This window comes from Hemiscyllium ocellatum, chromosome 47 (assembly GCF_020745735.1).
Source record: "Hemiscyllium ocellatum isolate sHemOce1 chromosome 47, sHemOce1.pat.X.cur, whole genome shotgun sequence".
Classification (NCBI taxonomy): domain Eukaryota; kingdom Metazoa; phylum Chordata; class Chondrichthyes; order Orectolobiformes; family Hemiscylliidae; genus Hemiscyllium; species Hemiscyllium ocellatum.
In genome coordinates this window covers 13,448,989-13,468,385 of record NC_083447.1, presented here as the reverse complement: position 1 = coordinate 13,468,385, position 19,397 = coordinate 13,448,989, and the positions used below count along the sequence as shown (strand labels likewise).

The 19,397-nt window shown below is 42.6% G+C and overlaps 1 protein-coding gene across 5 annotated transcripts in view; it reads right to left on the bottom strand.

The window, feature by feature from the left end:
* srsf7a (serine and arginine rich splicing factor 7a) overlaps positions 1–9,615 on the bottom strand; it is a 37,292-nt gene extending 27,677 nt beyond the window's left edge. For 4 of the 5 annotated variants that reach the window (XR_009647377.1, XM_060855906.1, XM_060855908.1 and 1 more), the window contains exon 1: positions 9,531–9,615. The gene's annotated coding sequence lies outside the window, so the exon portion shown is untranslated. The other variant, XM_060855907.1, reaches the window with a different exon arrangement.
* Positions 9,616–19,397: the final 9,782 nt, after the last annotated feature.

The following is a 19,397-nucleotide window of genomic DNA, read 5'->3' as shown; positions in this document are numbered from 1 at the left end:
GTCCCAATGCTTGGCTAAACTGTGTTACCCAGCATTTGATTATCCGAACAAAACATTCCCCACCCGAGGTGTGCGGATAATCATAAATGAACAAGAAGAGGGGGAAATTGATAAAACTAAAATTTAATCCCTCTAGCTGATCAAATCCGATTTACAGCATCGCAATGGCCCTGAATTACATTATGCAATCCTACCTTTTAAACAAGGCAGTATGTTCCCCAGTCAGAAGCAGAATCACAGAATTATTACAGTACAAAATGGGGCCTATTATCCAATGCTCATCTCCTGCTTTTCCCCTATATCCTTGCATACTATTACTATCCAAAACAGCAAAACATTCAATAGCCTTACGAATGCCTCAACTGAACCTGCCTTCACTACATATCTAGACAGTGCATTCCATACCCTAATTACTTGCTGTGATAAGTTTTGTTCTCACATCACCCTTGATTCATTTGCATATCACTTTAAATCTACATCTTGTATTCTTGCTCATTTTATGAATGGGAACAGCTAACCCACATCTACCTTATCCAGCTTATTCATGATCTTGAAAACCTCTATCAAATCTCCTCCCAGCCTTCCACTCTCCAAGGAGAACACTCCCAACTTCTTCCATCTATCTTCAAAACATCCTCAACATTGAACTATTCTTGTAAATTGCTTCTGCACTCTCTCCATTGCATTTGTATCTTTTCTATGTGGCGTCCACACCTGTACACAATATTCCTGCTGAGGACTAACAAGTGTCTTACACAGTTCAAGATCAGCTCCTATTAATAAAGCCAATGACACAATGTTTTATCAATTGCTCTCGCCACCTGTCCTGACACCTTCAATGATCTGTGCATATATACACACCTAGGCCCCTATGCATCTGCACCCTCTTCCTTTATATAGTTTGTCAATGTTCATCCTGCCTATGTGGCTCACTTTGCTCTTCCCTGCATCAAACCTCACCTTGCACTTTCCTGCATCTGCCACCTGTCCACCCACTTCGCTAACCCTTGTCAATGCCCTTTTAGTGTCCTACACTGTCCTCCTCAGAGTTTACAATTCTTACAATTGTGTCATTTGCAAACTTTGAAATTGTCCTCTGCATATCAAAATCCAGATCATAAATATATATCAGGAAAAGCCGGGGTCCCAATACTGACCTCAGGGGAAGTCCACTACAAACCTCCTCTAGCCTAAAAATTACATATTACAATGACTGCCTGAGTGCTTGGAAACAATATTACATCCACGTTCCAACTGTCTCTTTTATATCGTGCTCCTCACGTCTGTTGTGTGACAGTGTACCATATGCTTTCTGCAAATTCATGCCTAACGTTTCAACAGATTACCCCATCAAGCCTGTTAATCCTTCAAAAACAAAAGGCAACTAGTTAAATGATTCCCCCTTTTCATATCTATGCTGACCCTTCCCAACTAACCTGCCTTTTTCCATGTGAACACTAACGGTGGCTCAGTGGTTAGCACTGTTGCGTCACAGCGCCAGGAATATGTGTTCAATTCCAGCCTCGGACGACTGTTCGTTTGGAGTTTGCATATTCTCCCGGTGTCTGCCCGGGTTTCCTCTGGATGCTCCAGTTTCCCCTCACAATCCAAAAGATATGTAGGTTAGGTGAACTGGCCATGCTAAATTTCCCATAGTGTTCAGAGATGTGTAGGTTAGGTGCAAGTGTCAGGGGTAAATGTAGAATAATTGGGTAGGGGAATGGGTCTGGGTGGGTTACTCTTTGGAGGGTCGGTGTGGACTTGTTGGGCTGAAGGGCCTATTTCCACAATGTTTGAATGGAATAGAATATTTACAATTATTGCTTGAAGCATCCCCAAAGTTAAACTGACTAGTCTTTATTTGCTAGGATTATCCTTACAACCTTTCTTGAACAAGGCCATAATGTCTGCAATTCTCCAGGACCAAGAAAGATTAAAAGATTATGGCCAGTGCCCTCTATTTCTACCCTTACCTCTTAAAATCCTTGGATGCATCTCATCTGGTCCCAGAGCCTTGTTAACTTTAACTACCAATAGTCTCGCCAAGACTTTTCAGCATTAACTTTGAACCTTTTTAGCAACAGAATTTCATCCTCTGTCACTATGGGCTGGGTAGTATTGTCCTCTTTTGTCAGAAGCAAACTATTCATTTAACACCTCAGTCATGTCCCCTGCTTCCAAGTGAAAATTCTCGATTTGGTCTCAAATTTGGCCTAATCGTCCTGTAACCACTCTTTTACTATTTATTTGCTCATAGAAGACTTTGGGATTCCACTTTACATTAGCTGTCAGTCTTTTCACTGAATTATTTTTTAAGTTTCTCTTACTTGACATTTCACTCCCCTCTTAAACCCTCAATATTCTTCTTGTTTCTCAATTGTATTTGGAGTAGTAATACTGGGAATAGAAACTGTGACTCAGGTTTGAGTGGACATTAAAAACATTCACATTTGTTTAATGTTTAATCCAATTTCATTTCAGGCATTTATGAAACACCTCTCTTGCTTGTTTCAGCCATACTGAGATAGAAACATAAAGACAAAAACCTAGCAAGCAACATCTCCCTCACTTTGTATATATATATAAACCTGGAGAACTTTCCTTTCATACACAAGCTGCCACTTGAAAACACACATGCAAATAACAGGCCAATCTTGTGGATTGTGTTTACTTTCTCTGTCGCAACTGCCACAAACAGAAAGTCACTTAGTTACATTTGCACTGACACATTGCTCACAACGCCTGTAGTTGTCAAACTGCTCAATCACTTCCCCTCTGCTTTGGAATTCTTGGTCCCAATAAAGTCTCATACTGGTTATCACCCCGAGGATGGCCATTTCTTCACTCCCTCAAGTCCAGAGTAGCATTTCTGAACATACATGGCATGGTGGCTCAGCGATTAGCTGCCTCAGTGCCACAGAACCCAGGCTGAACTCCACTCTCAGGTGACAGTGTGGAGTTTGGACATTAGCCTCGTGTTTGCATAGGTTTCCGCCCAGAGTCCAAAGATGTGCAGGTTAGGTGGACGGCACAAGCTAAGCTGCCCATAGTGTCCAGGGATGTGCATGCTAGGTGGGTTAGTCATGGAAAATGATGGGTTACAGGGAGAAGGTAGGGAGCTTGGTCTGGGTGGGATGCTCTTGGGAGATTTATGTGGACTTGAATGTCGGAAAGACCTGGTTCCACATTGCAAGGATTCTATGATTTATATATTCACCATATCTCTCAGCATTTAGTATCAAAACTGCTCCCTTTGCACCATTCTGTAGTTTCCTTTCAACTTTTTCTCTCTCCAACTCATCTAGTTCCTAAAAACCACCTCAGACTCTGATCACTCAATATCACTTCCGAGCCCTTGTACCCATTCATTTTGTAAATTATTCATTCTCCTCAGATATTGTCCTACTCTCATTCAAATGTGATCAATCCCTGAAAAGTTCACCCTTTTAATATTGCCCATGCAAAGTAAACCCCTTTTCTGACTCCATTTGTTTTCCAAAGCCCATGACTAATTTAAATCACTTTCCAAATCTGTGCACACATTTCGAGGAGGTCCATGTTCCAGATTAAGATTGTTCCCTCACTACTGCATCAAACTGGCCCTAATCAAAGTCATGCATGATATTCTTAGAGATTGCTAGATTATTCTTTAACCTCTTTACAGTCTTCAACATGACTGACCATCCCAATCTCCTCCTGTAAAAGTGCTATCACTTTTGCCTCATCGGTTGTAGCCATACAAAAGGAAAGAGCATGATGAATCCTACTCCAATGGTTCCGGAGTTCTCACCTGGGTCGATTCTCAAAACCCACTTACTTAAAGTCAGAGAGATGTACAGCATGGAAACAGATCCTTCGGTCCAACCCATCCATGCCGACCAGATATCCCAACCCAATCTAGTCGCACCTGTCAGCACCTGGCCCATATCCCTTCAAACCCTTCCTATTCATATACCCATCCAAATGCCTCTTAAATGCTGCTATTGTACCAGCCTCCGCCATTTCCTCTGGCAGCTCATTCCATACACGTACCACCCCTGCTTGAAAAAGTTGCCCCTTAGGTCTCTTTTATATCTTTCCCCTCTCACCCTAAACCCTCTAGTTCTGGACTCCCTGACCCCAGGGAAAAGACTTTGTCTATTTATCCTATCCATGCCCCTCATAATTTTATAAACCTCTAAGGTCACCCCTCAGCCTCCGATGCTCCAGGGAAAACAGCCCCAGCCTGTTCAGTCTCTCCCTATAGCTCAAATCCTCCAACCCTCGCAGCATCATTGTAAATCTTTTCTGAACCCTTTCAAATTTCACAACATCTTTCAGATAGGAAGGAGACCAGAATTGCACGCAATATTCCAACAGTGGCCTAACCAATGTCCTGTACAACATGACCTCCCAACTCCTGTACTCAATACTCTGACCAATAAAGAAAAGCATACCACATGCCCTCTTCACTATCCTATCTACCTGCAAGGAGCTATGAACCTGCACTCCAAGGTCTTTGTTCAGCAACACTCCCTAGGACCTTACCATTAAGTGTATAAGTCCTGATAAGATTTGCCTTCCCAAAATGCAGCACCTCACATTTATCTGAATTAAACTCCATCTGCCACTTCTCAGCCCATTGGCCCATTTGGTCAAGATCCTGTTGTAATCTGAGGTAACCCTCTTCACTGTCTACTACACCTCCAATTTTGGTGTCATCTGCAAACTTACTAACTATACCTCTTATGCTCACATCCAAATCATTTATGTAAATGACAAAAAGTAGAGGAGCCAGCACCGATCCTTGTGGCACTCCACTGGTCACAGGCCTCCAGTCTAAAAAACAACCCTCCACCAAGCTCTGTCTTCTAACTTTGAGCCAGTTGTATCCAAATGGCTGGTTCTCCCTGTATTCTGAGAGATCTAGGCCGAAACGTCGAATTTCCTGTTCCTTGGATGCTGCCTAACCTGCTGTGCTTTAACCAGCAACACATTTTCAGTTCTGAGAGATCTAACCTTGCTAATCAGTATCCCGTGGGGAACCTTGTCGAACACCTTACTGAAGTCCATATAGACCACATCTACCGCTCTGCCCTCATCAATCCTCTTTGTTACTTCTTCAAAAAAACTCAATCAAGTTTGAGAGATAGGATTTCCCATGCACAAAACCATGTTGACTATCCCAAATCAGTCCTTGCCTTTCCAAATACATGTATATCCTGTCCCTCAGGATTCCCTCCAACAACTTGCCCACCATCGAGGTCAGGCTCACTGCTCTATAGTTCCCTGGCTTGTCCTTACCACCCATCTGAAACAGTAGCACCACGTTAGCCAACCTCCAGTCTTCCAGCACCTCACCTGTGACTATCAATGATACAAGTATCTCAGCAAGAGGCCCAGCAATCATTTCTCTAGCTTCCCACAGAGTTCTAGGGTACACCTGATCAGGTCCTGGGGATTTATCCACTTTTATGCGTTTCAATACACCTTGCACTTCCTCCCCCGTAATATGGACATTTTGTAACATGTCACCATCTATTTCCCTGCACTCTATATCTTCCATATCCTTTTCCACAGTAAATACTAAGGCAAAATACTCATTTAGTAAATCCCCCATTTTCTGCGGCTCCACACAAAGGCCGCCTTGCTGATCTTTGAGGAGTCCTATTCTCTCCTTAGTTGCCCTTTTGTCCTTAATGTATTTGTAAAAACTCTTTGGATTGTCCCTAATTCTATTTGCCAAAGCTATCTCATGTCCCCTTTTTGCCCTCCTGATTTCCCTCTTAAGTGTACTCTTACTGCTTTTATACTCTAAGGATTCACTCGAACTATCCTGTCTATAACTAACATATGCTTTTTTCTTTTTCTTAACCAAACCCTCAATTTCTTTAGTCATCCAGCATTCCCTATACCTACCAGTCTTTCCTTTCACCCCGATAGGAATACACTTTCTCTGGATTCTCAAATTCCCTCTGACTAATTAGGGGGTCTATAATACAATCCCAATAAGGCGATCATCCCTTTCTTATTTCTCAGTTCCACCCAAATAACTTCCCTGGATGTATTTCCGGGAATATCCTTCCTCAGCACAGCTGTAATGCTATCCCTTATCAAAAAGGCCACACCCCCCCCCCCTCTATCCTTCCTTCAGCATTTGTATCCTGGAACAATTAAGCTGCCAGTCCTGCCCATCCCTGAGCCATGTTTCTATAATTGCTATGATATCCCAGTCCCATGTTCCTAACCATGTCCTGAGTTCATCTGCCTTCCCTGTTAGGCCCCTTGCATTGAAATAAATGCAGTTTAATTTATTAGTCCTACGTTGCCCCTGTCTGCCCTGACTGTTTGACTCGCTTCTGTTCTCAACTGTACGAGTCTCAGATTGATCTCTTTCCTCACTATCTCCCTGGGCCCCACCTCCCTCACCTTACAAGTTTAAATCCTCCCGAGAAGCTCTAGCAAATCTCCATGCCAGTATATTAGTCCCCTTCCAATTTAAGTATAACCCGTCCTTCTTTTACAGGTCATTTCTACCCCAAAAGAGATTCCAATGATCCAAAAATCATCCCTATTCTCACTCATATTTGATTATACGATGTCAAATTTACAGAAGTTCTCTTCCACCCACTCATGTTGTTATGTCTGAAAGAAATACCATTAACCACTAGCTGAAACAGTGAATTCATAAAGAATGAGAGAAATGCATTGAGTATCGTGCCACGGAAGTCTCAGACTTATTATCTTCAAGCCAATGGAGGATCTGCACCACCAGTGAAGATGCATTCTAAACTATGACCTTCAAATGTTTATACTTTCATTCTGTAATCTTGACTAGTCTCTCACTAATCTGAGGAAACAAAAGCAGAATGTAGCCACACTTTATCCATTATCAGTTCAGACTGAATCCAGTGATTTATACATGAAATAGAGAGCTCAGTAGGTTAGCTGCCTTTGTCAAGAGTGACTAGAATCGTAATGAAACAATGTCACATAGCCACCAGCTGAAATCAACACCAGTGCCAAAGTGATTGGAACCTAAGCTCCAATGTTCAGCACTGTATATTCTGAATTCATCCCTAGGATTCCATTTGTTTGAATTTAGAAGAATGAGAGGTGATCTAATTGAAACATATGGGATTCTCAAGGGGCTTAACAGGGTAAACACATCCAGAATGCTTCCCCTCATGGGACAGTCAAGGACCAGAGGGTGTAGTCTTTGGCTTAAAGAGTGTCAAATTAAGATTAAAATGAGGAGGAATTTCTTCCAAGCTTTGATGTCTTTGGAACTCTTTGCCACAAGGTGCTGTGGGGTCAGAGCAGTATATGTTTAAGGCTGAGACAGGTTCTTGGTTAGTAGGAGAAATCAAGATTTGCAAGAAAAATCCAAGAAAGTGGATGTGAAGAGTGTTAGATCAGCCATAATCCTATTGAATGACAGAGCAGGTTTGAGGGGCTGAACAGCACACTCATTTTCCTGTTTCTTAAGAGACCATAATGCCTTGTCCATGCATGAGCTTTTGCACCATAACAGGGTGCTCCCTGACCATGGGGGCGCTTAGGTCAAATGTAATATTGGTACATTCAATAACATGTTCCTGCAGCAGTATTTGGATTAGTTGTCAGGAACACAGGTGGATTCCTCTCTCCGCAAGCCTTCCTTCACCCCCACGGAAAATAACACATCTAGGTCACTCGTGCACTGTCGCACTGGGCTGTTTAATAATGATCAGCTATGAAACAAGATACTTCCTAGCCTTATATAACCCAGCCTACAAAGTCATGGAGCTTTGCTTTATATCAACACTGCTTTAATACAGTTGAAAATCACACAGGTTATAGTCCAACAGGTTTATTTGGAAGCACTAGCTTTTGCAACAATGTTCCTTTATCAGTTAGTTGATGAAGGAGCAGCACTGCAAAAGCTAGTGCTTCCAAATAAACCTGTTGGACTATAAATGGTGTTGTGATTTTTAACTTTGTCCACCCCAGTCCAACACCAGCACCTCCAAATCATGCTTAACTATAGGGATGCACAGCTGCATCACAATACAACTAAAATTCCACAAGTACACTTAATGGTAAGGTCCTAGGGAGTGATGCTGAACAAAGAGACCTTGGAGTGCAGGTTCATAGCTCTTTGAAAGTGGAGTCGCAGGTAAATAGGATAGTGAAGGCGGCATTTGGTATGCTTTTCGTTATTGGTCAGAGTATTGAGTAGCGGAGTTGGGAGGTCATGTTGTGGTGGTACAGATCATTGGTTAGGCCATTGTTGGAATATTGCGTGCAATTTTGGTCTCCTTCCTATCAGAAAGATGTTGTGAAACTTGAAAGGGTTCAGAAAAGATTTACAAGGATGTTGCCAGGGTTGGAGGATCTGAGCTATAGTGAGAGGCTGAACAGGCTGGGGCTGTTTTCCCTGGAGCGTCAGAGGCTAAGGGATGACCTTATAGAGGTTTCCAAAATTATGAGGGGCATGGATAGGATAAATAGACAAAGTCTTTTCCCTGGGGTCAGGGAGTCCAGAACTAGAGGGCATAGGTTTACAATAAGAAGAAAATATAAAAGAGACCTCAGGGGCAACTTTTCACAGAGGTTGGTACGTGTATGGAATGAGCTGTCAGAGGATGTGGTGGAGGCTGGTACAATTGCAACATTTAAGAGGCATTTGAATGGGTATAATAATAGGAAGGGTCTGGAGGGACATGGGCCAGGTGCTGGCAGGTGGGACTAGATTGGGTTGGGGTATCTGGTCGGCATGGACGGGTTGGACCGAAAGGTATGTTTCCATGCTGTACATCTCTATGACTCTAAGTAGTTAACAAAGCCTTGTTACAATAAAGAAAACACAAGTGTTGTAACAAAACAGAAGTCAGATTGAAATCACCCATCCATAAAAGTTAAATGAACTCTTGCACCTAAACAAAGAAGCAAACAGATCAATATCATTATGTTAACAGGTTCAGACAAGCTAATACAATGCAATACCGGAGCAAAGGAGGAAAAGGGGAGAAAGAAGCGTTGATAGCATCAGACTAGTTTAAATAATTATTCTGCTTTCTTGTGTATTGAAGAATAAAAGGTCTCGCCCTGACTAGTTAAAAACACAAACTAATGCAGACTGCTTTTCGTAAGATCAGGGGACTGCCTAGTACAAGAATGAAGTCAGTGAGCCAAAATCCGGATTTCAGGAACGACCTCGGGGATAAGGAAACTGAAGCTCTCTATGAACCCGGACCCCAGAACTCGGCAAGCACCCCGCCCCCTGGCCCGAACTAAAACAGCGAGGTCCACCCGGTTACTGACAGTGAATCTGAGATTGGCAATTAATTTCCCGACCGGCTGCTCCCTCTCCCTTGCCCGGTCAACGCATCATCACGAGAACCCGCAGTCGCAAAGGCCTGCGGCCTATTCCATGCGGGGAAAGCCTCAACGCAGGACACGCACGTCACAAAGACGCGGAGAATCACAGAGCCAAGCATGGGTCTTATCACACCATTAGACTTCTGCTTTCCCCTCACCGGGTTTCACCCTCGTTATTTTTGTTTTACCGTTCTCGTTCTGCCAGTCCCGCTCCCAAGCACCCGCGGAAATCCGCGCCTGCGCAATTCCCACCAGCGGGCCAACATGACGCACGCTCAGCTCGTTTTCGAGGAGGCGGGGCGGTCAGGTGCATACGTACTTCGTCAGTCCGGTGGTGGGGAATTGGCGGTAGCGTGCATGCGCCCAACGAGATCACTGATTGGTGCGACGAGGAACAGGCGGGAAGCAAACGTTCCATGTGCTCGAGCCGACGTCAGAAGATGTGCACATCGTTATCTTTAAATCGTGGAGCGTCCCAAGACCAATTGGCTGGAGATTGAACAGTAGCTGAGAGTGTGGTGCAAGAAAAGCACAGCAAGTCAGGCAGCATCCGAGGAGCAGGAGAATCGACGGTTCGGTCAAAAGCCATTCATCAGGAGTGAGGCTGTGAGATTGGGGGGGAAAAGGTAGCTGAGAGTACCATAGGTAGATGGAGGTGGGGGTAATGGTGATAGATCAGAGCGGAGGCTGGAGTGGATAGGTGGGAAGCAAGATGGACAGGTCATGAGGGTGGTGCTGAGCTGGAAGGTTGGAACTGGGATAAGATGGGGGAAGCGGAAATGAGGAAACTGGTGAAATCCACATTGATGCCATTGAGTAGAAAGGTCCTGAGGCGGAAGATGATGTGTTCTTCCTCCAGGCATTGGACGATTAGGGAGTGGTGAAGGGGGAGGCCCAAAACCTGTATGTCCTTGGCGGAGGGGGAGGGGGAGTTGAAGTGTTCGGCCACGGGGCGGTGGAGCTAGTTGGTGTGGGTGTCCCGGAGATGTTCTCTGAAGCGCTCTATGAATTAGCTGAGATAGCTAAGTGGTTAAATAGGGGACAAGCAGCTACATACACTTCTGCTTCTCCACAATTCTGGTTGATTGTCCTTTCTCATCTCTTGTCAGTCGCCCCATTCAATCATTTCCCCCAATCCTATTTTTACTCTGCAACTTTCTATCTGTTCCTCAGCCCTTCCGCTTCACCTTCTTCTTGGCTGTCCCAGATGACTGGGCCTAGGACACTACCCTCAAGAACTCTGGCAGAGATGTCCTAAAGCTGAAATGACCTACTTCCAACAACCACAACTATGTACCAGGTATGACTCTAACCATCAGTGAGTTTCCCCCAATTCCCATTTGCTCCAGTTTTGCTAGGACTCCTTGATGCCACACTTCGTCAAATGCAACCTTAATGTCAAGGCTATCTCACTTCACCTCTGGAATTCAGCTGTTTTGTCCATGTTTGAACTAAGGCAGTAATGAGGTCAGGAGCTGACTGGTCCTAGCAGAAATTTGGTTATTGCAGAGCAGGTGCTGCTTAATATCACTGTTGATAATCCCTGTTCACCTTCTATCACTTTACTGATGTTTGAGGGTAGACTGATGGAGTGGTAGTTGAACACGTTGGATTCATTTACTCCTATACTCAAATTATCTTGCGATAAAAGCCAATATGCCATTTGATATTGTTACTGTTTACAGTTCCTGCAATGTTAATGTTTCTGTAGAGGACATCCCAAGGCAATTTATAACATTGATGGTTAAATGCCAGTGTTGTAGCTGCAGTGGAACAGATTGGATAAGGGTTTGGCAAGTTTTGGAGCACAAGCCTTCAGTACTATTGCTGAAATATTGTCAGGGCTTTGCAGTATCCAGTGCCTTCAACCACTTCTTGATATCACATACAGAGAACTGAATTGGCTGAAGACTGGCATCCGAGATGCTAGGGACTTCTGAAGGAGACGAAGATGGATCATTTACTCATCACTCGAAGCTGAACATTGTTGCAAAGGCTTCAGCCTTATCTTTTGTATTGATGTGCTGGACTCTCCTAACATCGATGATGGGGATACTTGTGGAGCCTCCTCTCCAGTGGTTTGTTTGATTGTCCACCACCATAGAGTCATGTAACAACCCTTTGATCCATCTTGTCTATGTCAACCAGGTTTCACAAACTAAACTACTCCCATTTGCCTGCCTTTGGCCCATTCCTCTAAACCTTTCCTTTTCTTGTACGTATCCAAATGTATTTTAAGTGTTGTAACTATACCTGCGTCAACAATGTCTTCTGGCATTTCATTCCATATATTCACCACCCTTTGTATGAAAAAGATGCCCCTCAGGACTCTCTTAAATCTTTTCCCTCTCACCTTAAAACTGTAACCTTTGGTTTTAAATTCCCCTGCCCTAGCGAAAAGATCTTTGTTATTCATCTTATCTATGCCCCTCATGATTTTATAAATTTCTATAAGGTCCCTCAACCCTCTATCTTTCAGGGAAAAAAGTCCCAGCCTACTCAGCCTCTCCTTATAACTCAAATCCTCTAATTCTGATAACATTCTTGTAATTTTTTTGCACCCTTTCTAATTTAGCAATATCCTTCCTTTGGCAGAGCAATCAGAAATTATACACAGTACTCCAAAGTGGCCTCACTAATGAACTATACAGCCGCAACATGAAATCACAAATCCTGTACTCAATTCTCTGACCAATGAAGGCACACATATCAAACTTCTCCTTTGCTACTCTGTCTATCAGTAATGCCACTTTCAAGGAGCTATGTAATAGAACCACGAGGTTGACAATCCTCTCTGGGGTTCTACCTTTAACTGTGTAAGCCCTGCACTGGTTTGTCTTACCAAAATGCAACACCTTGCATTTATCTAAATTAAACTCCATCTGCCACTCCTTGGCCCATTGGGGTGGCAGATCAACATCCAGTTGTATTCTTGGATAACCTGTCTGCTATACCACCAATTTTGGTGTCGTCTACAAACTTACAAACCATGCTTGCTATCAATGACAAACAACAATGCACTGAATAGATGTGGCAGAATTTAGATCTGATTCATTGTTGGTGGGATTGCTTAATTCTGTTTGTCACTTGCTACTTATATTGTTTGGCATGGAAGTAGTCCTGTTTTGTAGTTTCATCAGGTTGATAACTCATTTTGGTATGCCTGGGACTGCTCATGGTACGTCTGCCTGCCAGAGTTGATCCCCTGGCTTGATGGTAATGGTAAAGAGGGGTATATGCCAGGCTATGAAGTTTTCAGATTGTGTTGGAGTATAGTTCTGTTCTGCTGATGGCCCACAGAATCTCATGGATGCCCAGTCTGGAGTTGCTAGATCTGTTCAAAGTCTGTCCCATCAAGCACCGTGTTAGGGCCTTCCAACACGATGTAAGATCTACACAATGTGAAAAGGACTATGCTGTGTTTACTGTCTCCAATACTATCATAAACAGATGTGCCTGTGACAGGCAAATTAGTGAGGATGAGGTCAAGTAAATTTTTCCCACTTTTTGATTGCCTCACCACCTACTGTAGACCCAGTCCAGCAGCAAAATTGTTTAGGATCCTATCAGCTTGATCAGTTGTACAGTTGGCAAGCTACTCGTGATGATGGACATTGAAATTCCCACCCAGACTAGATTCTGTGGGACATTGTGACAGTCTCTGAATCATACCTTGACTAGGAGAAAGTGAGGACTGCAGATGCTGGAGCACAGAATCAAGAGTGTAGTGCTGGAAAAGTACAGCGGGTCAGGCAGCATCCGAAGAGCAAGAGAATTGGCATTTCGGGCATAAGTGGTCCTGATGAAAGGCTTATGCTCGAAATGGCAATTCTCCTGCTCCTTAGATGCTGCCTGAGCTGCTGTGCTTTTCCAGCACTACACTCTCAACTCATATCTTGACGAGTATGAGAAACAGCTCTCCCAATTTTGGTACTGGTCCCCAGGTGTTAGGAAGGAAAGGTTTGCAGATTTGACAGGGCTGTTCTTGCTGGTGTTGCTTCTGGTGCTAGATGGTCCATCAAGTTGCATTTTGTTTTTAAGACATTATTGCAATTGTTACAACTGAGTGACAGTTGAGAGTCAAACATATTACTGTGGTCTGGAGTTACATTTAAACTAAACTAGGTAAGGATGACAGATTTCCTTCCCTGAAGGACATTAGTGAACTTTTCCAACAATCAATGCTGGTTTCATGGTCATTGTTAGCTGCTTAATAGCAGATATTTGTTAAATTCAAATTCCACTAACCGCTGTGATGGGATTCAAACTCGGGTCTGTCGAACATTGCCTGAGCTTCTAGATTAATAGTCTAGCAATAATACCACAAGGACATTGTCTTCCCTTCTGAGCATGTATTCTTTGGAGCTTCGAAGAATCAGAGATGATCTCATTGAAATATACAAAATCCTTACAGGGCTAGGCAGAGGAAGTGCAGGGAGGATTTTTCTCTTTGCTGGGTGTGCGGGCTCTTAAACCAGGGAATATAGTGTCAGAATAAAGGCCAGGCTATTTATAGAGTGATAGAGATGTAGATGAGGAGGAATTTATTTACTCAGTATGGTAAATTTTTGGATTTCTATACTTTGGAGCAACTCAGCCATTGAGTTTGTTCAATGTAGATTTCTAGATGTTAATAACATCAACAGATATAGGGATATTGCAGAAAAATACTGGTGAGTTATATGGTCAGCCATAATTTAGGGCAGAGAGGATAAACAAATCATTTTGGTGCAGTAGTTTTTCCACATCCACCCTTAGGCTACATTTGTGTTTCAGATATAGAGATGCCGGTGTTGGACTGAGATGGGTGGTCAGAAGTCACATGACACCAGGTATAACCCAACAGGTTTATTTGAAATCACAAGCTTTCAGAGTGCTGCTCCTTCGTCAGGTGAAGTGAGGCTGTGGAAATTCTTCCACAAACCCCATGTCAATTAGACAACCGCTGAACTGGAACAGTTGACAGAGAGACCTATAGTGCAGTAACCAAAGAAGAAAGAGTCGAATTGGACCCATCCAGAAGACTGCTGCCCTAAGCTTGACATGTATGCTCGAGCCATCAATGCCAGATTCATCACCAGTGTTTACAAGATGGCCCAGAATGTCACCCAAGCCCAACACAATACCGTCCATGCTCTCAAGACCAACCAATGTTTGATAACATAGTCATCAAACTAGCAGACAAAAGAGGAGCCATCCTCGTACAGAATAGAATGGACTACTGCAAAGAGGCATATTGAGAACTAAACAACAAGGAACACTACAGACAATTTACCTGCCAATCCAACCAAAGAACACACTCGTCAACTCAACAGACTGATCAAGACCTTCAGAGTATTCTATGTGCTGTCATCCTTTGTACTTCTCGCATAAGACACTTCTGGATTCTGAAGGTACAAGGCCAACACACCTGATCATCCCATTATATCAGGCAATGGGAACCAGTGTGAGTACCTCTCTGGCTATGTTGAGAGCATCTTGAAACCCATTGTATAACGAATCGCCAGCTTCTGCTGTGACACTACAGACTTCTTAGAGAAACTCAGCATGCACAGACCAGTTAAACTTCATTATAATGGACGTTTTGGAACTCTACAATAGCATCCCTCACCTCATCAACATCACTGTGAAAATCTCAGTACTCAACACAAACAACTGCCAATTCCTAGATGCTAACCTATAACTCATCTGCTTCATCCTCCACCACGATATCTTCACCTTCGACAACCAGGTCTTCATTCAGACACACAGAACAGACATTGGGACCATATTTGTACCCCAATATGCCAGTATTTTCATGCACAAGTTAAGCAAAACTATTCGCTGCACAGGACCTCCAACCAGTGCTGTACACTAGATACATTTTGTACTCATGGCAAGGAATCGCTGAAACAACTACATGACAATATCAACAAGTTTCATCCCACCATCAGACTTACCATAGACTACTCTTCAGAATCAGTCTCATGCTTGGACAATGCATCTCCATCAAGTGAGTGCACCTGGCAAAGGAGCAGCGCTCTGAAAGCTTGTGATTTCAAATAAATCTGTTAGACTATAACCTGGTGTCATGTGAATTCTGACTTCATATTTCAGGTTCACTGCTTAATGTTGAAAATATATGTGTGCAGAGGATGAAGCTGTCTCAAAAACTGTGAAGCATGGAAAATTGAATCACAGGGCAACCAATGAAAGAAAATCCATCTCTATACCTGAGAGAGACTGAATCTGTGAGGAGCTGCATCTTCAATCACAGATTCTGTCTCTTCACAATATGCAGCTCTTCTCAGGACAGAATCTGTAAGTGAAGCTGCAGCAAGGGTGTGAGACTTGGAGTGGAATTGTTTTTCCAAACACTGGAAAAGCTATTTAATAGAACAACTGTTAGGGTAAAAACAACTGAGATTTTGGGCCCGGACTACTTTTTAAAAACTGTTTACCGTTGTTCTTTTCCATTAGACTCACTGTATTGACAGTAATGACAGTTCATCACACAACCAAGTTATCAACAGCTAGCATGCTATTATCCAGGTAGGAATTTGTGTTATCCAAATAGTATTCCCTTTTCCTGTTTTGTGAACCAGTGAAGCAGCTCTCATATTTCAGAGGAAATTTATATTTCATGCCCCTGGTGTAGGATTTGGGAGCCAGGAATGATTATTGCATGTGGAGGTAGTGCAATCTTTGTAATGTGTGTTGGTCTGAAATTCCTAAAATATACCCTATTTTTCTTTTTATTAATTTATTAAGATGACAGAAAATTGAATCTGATGTATGGAAGCATATCATTTCCATGACATACTGATAATTTGTTTTGGTTTCATGAATTTTGTGGGCTTTCTGACTTTTTAAAATTGTTTATGAATGAGACTATTCCCTTTAAGATATTATGAATGGCATACAAGACTGTTTACTTTTCCTCTTCTGCCTCATGGTAATGAGGCAAATTGTGATAATTCTGATTGTGCTGTGATGTTCAAAATCAAACATGGAATGATGACTTGTGCAAGATCACAATGCATTCACCCAATGTTCCACCAGCAACCTCTTTCTGAACCTCTCCACTCTTTTACTTAGAGTCATAGAGTTATGCAGCACAGAAACAGATCCTTCAATCTCACTCGCCCAGGCTGTCCAGATATCCTAAACTGGTCTAGTCTCATTTGCCAGCATTTGGCCCATATCCCTCTAAACCCTTCCTATTCATGTACCCATCCAGGTGCCTTTTAAATGTTGTAATTGTACCAGCCTCCACCACTTCATCTGGCAGCTCATTCCATTCATGCACCACCCTGTACGTGAAAATGTTGCTTGAGGCCCCTTTTAAATGATGCCCTCTGGTTTCAGACTCCTCTACTCTGGGGTAAAAGACCTTGGCTTTTCATTCTCTCCATGCCCAGCACGATTTTATAAACCTCCATAAGGCAACCCCTCAGCCTCTGACGCTTCAGGGAAAACAGCCCCAACCTATTCACCTCTCCCTGTAACTCAAATCCTCCAACTCTGGCAATATCCTTGAAAATCATTTCTGAACCCTTTCAAATTTCACAACATCTTTCCTATAAGAGGGAGATTAGAATTGTTATTCCAAAAGCGGCCTAACCAATGTACAGCTGCAACATGACTTCCCAACTCCTATACTCAATGTACTGACCAATAAAGGCAAGCATACCAAACGCCACCTTCACTATCTTGTCTCCCTGAGACTCCACTTTCAAGGAACTATGAATCTGCACTCCAAGATCTTTGTTCAGCAACACTCCCCAGGACCTTACCATTACCTGTATAAGTGCTGCTCGCAAACCTTCTAACCTGACAACACCCTTGTAAATCTCTTCTGAACTCTTTCAAGTTTAATGTCTTTTGCTTCTCTCTGTGATAATATCCTTTAGGATGGTTGAAGAACATGCCAAAATGCAGCCAGTTCGATCCAATAATGCCACAATCTCTGATTTTAATGAGAACATTAAGCATATAGAAGATATTGATGATTATTCCTAAATGTTCCCAATTCAACTAAAAAGGAAAAATTCTTTTAATTAATGGCATTAGTCTAATAGTTGGACACATAATTGGTTTTGGAATATTTGTGTCTCCAGATGGTGTCCCAAACCCTGAAGACTGTTGGCTTTTCCCACTATTTGGAACCCTCTACTATGCTGAACTGGGTACAACTAATGCAAAAATCTGGTGCAGAGTATGCATACCTTTTGGAATTATTTGGTAGTTTAGTTGCCTTCTTCAAACTTTAGACGTCCATACTTATTTTTGAGCCCAGTACACAAGCCATTATTGCTACCACCTTCAGCAGCTACCTGTGTAATCCGCCTTCTTAAAGTGTATGACACCATATTTGGCAGAATGCCTACTTGCGACTGTTTGCATCTGTAAGTGTAGTGTTACCATTTTCCTAACAATATAATATGCATTTTTAATTGCAATTAGAAGTTAAATGCTTATTTAAAATATCAATTATCGTGTATAATAAATAAAATAACACCGGTTTTCTTATTGATAGGCTCTTGGCTCTACTCAGCCGAGCAATGAATGCTATACTGAGTCATGGGAGTATCACACTAATTTTAAGGTTAACCTTAAACTTCTACTGGCTTAAAAAATTCTGGAATTTTTAACATGAAGTGGAGAAATTAAAAATTAATATTCAGGGCCAGTGAGACAATTTACTTACAACTTTAATGATGCATTATGATATTATATTTCATTCAACAATATGTAACTTTTTGTGGAGTCTTTTTTGAACAGTCCGTGATTTTTAATTGACTTTCACCAGCATTCCTTTGAAAGAACAGGGAATTGTTAGCAGCATTGTCTGGATTACTCTAGTTAATTGTGCATGTGCAAAACCAGACATTTCTGCCTGTTTGACAAAAAATATGACAAAGAAAATCTAGCCCTTGAGATTAAAATGAAACAAGAAAAGAATGCTTGTGATAATTGTAAGCCTCAAAATGCAATAGAATACAAAGCAATTTGAACACAAGATTAGGGCAACGCCGCCTGGACAGCATTTATTACCCATCCCTAGTTGCCCTTGAATGTAGTGATCAACTGCCTTCCTGAACTGTTGCAGTTCATTTGCTGCAGGTAGACCTACAATGCCATTGGTAGGGAGCTCCAAGATTTTAACCAAGAGACACTGAAAGAGCAATGATCATATTTCCAAATCTGGATGGTGAGTGGCTTTCTGGGTAACCTGCAGATACCAATGTTTCCATGTATCTGCTGTCCTTGTCTTTTTAAATGTTAATGGTCGTGGTTTCAAAGGTGCTGTCTAAGCAGCCTTGGTGAATTTCTGCAATGTGTCTTGTAGCCAGTACACACTGCTGATCCAGAATATCTGTGGCAGAGACACTATGTTCATGGATGTGGTGCCAGTCAATTTGGCAACATTGTCCTAGATGATATCAAGCTTCTTGATTGTCGTCGGCAATGCACTCATCCAGGCAAGTGGAGGAAATATTCCATCATTCTCTTTATGCCTTGTAGATAGTGGACTTGCTTTGAGCTGATGAAGGGCTTCTTGCTCCTCGGATGTTGCCTGACCTGCTGTGCTTTTCCAGCACCACACTCTGTTTGAGGAGTCAGGTGGTGAGTTATTAACTGCAATATTCCTAGCCTCTGACATAGGAGAAAGTGAGGACTGCAGATGCTGGAGACCAGCGTTGAAAAATGTGGTGCTGGAAAAACAAGCAGGCCAGACAGCATCCGAGGAGCAGGAGAATCGACGTTTCGGGCATAAGTCCTGAAGAAGGGCTTATGCCCGAAATGTCGATTCTCCTGCTTCTTGGATGCTGCCTGGCCTGCTGTGTTTTTCCAGCACCACATTTTTCAACTTTAGCATCTGACGTACTCTTGTAGCCACAGTGGTTGACAATAACCTGAGGGTATTGATAGCAGGAGAATTAATTGATGGTAATACCACTGAATGTCAAGGGTAGATTCTGCCTTGTTGGAGATGATCATTGCCTGACGCTTGTTTAGTGTGATTGCCATATGTCAGCCCAAACCAGGATATTGTCCAGATCTTGGTGCAT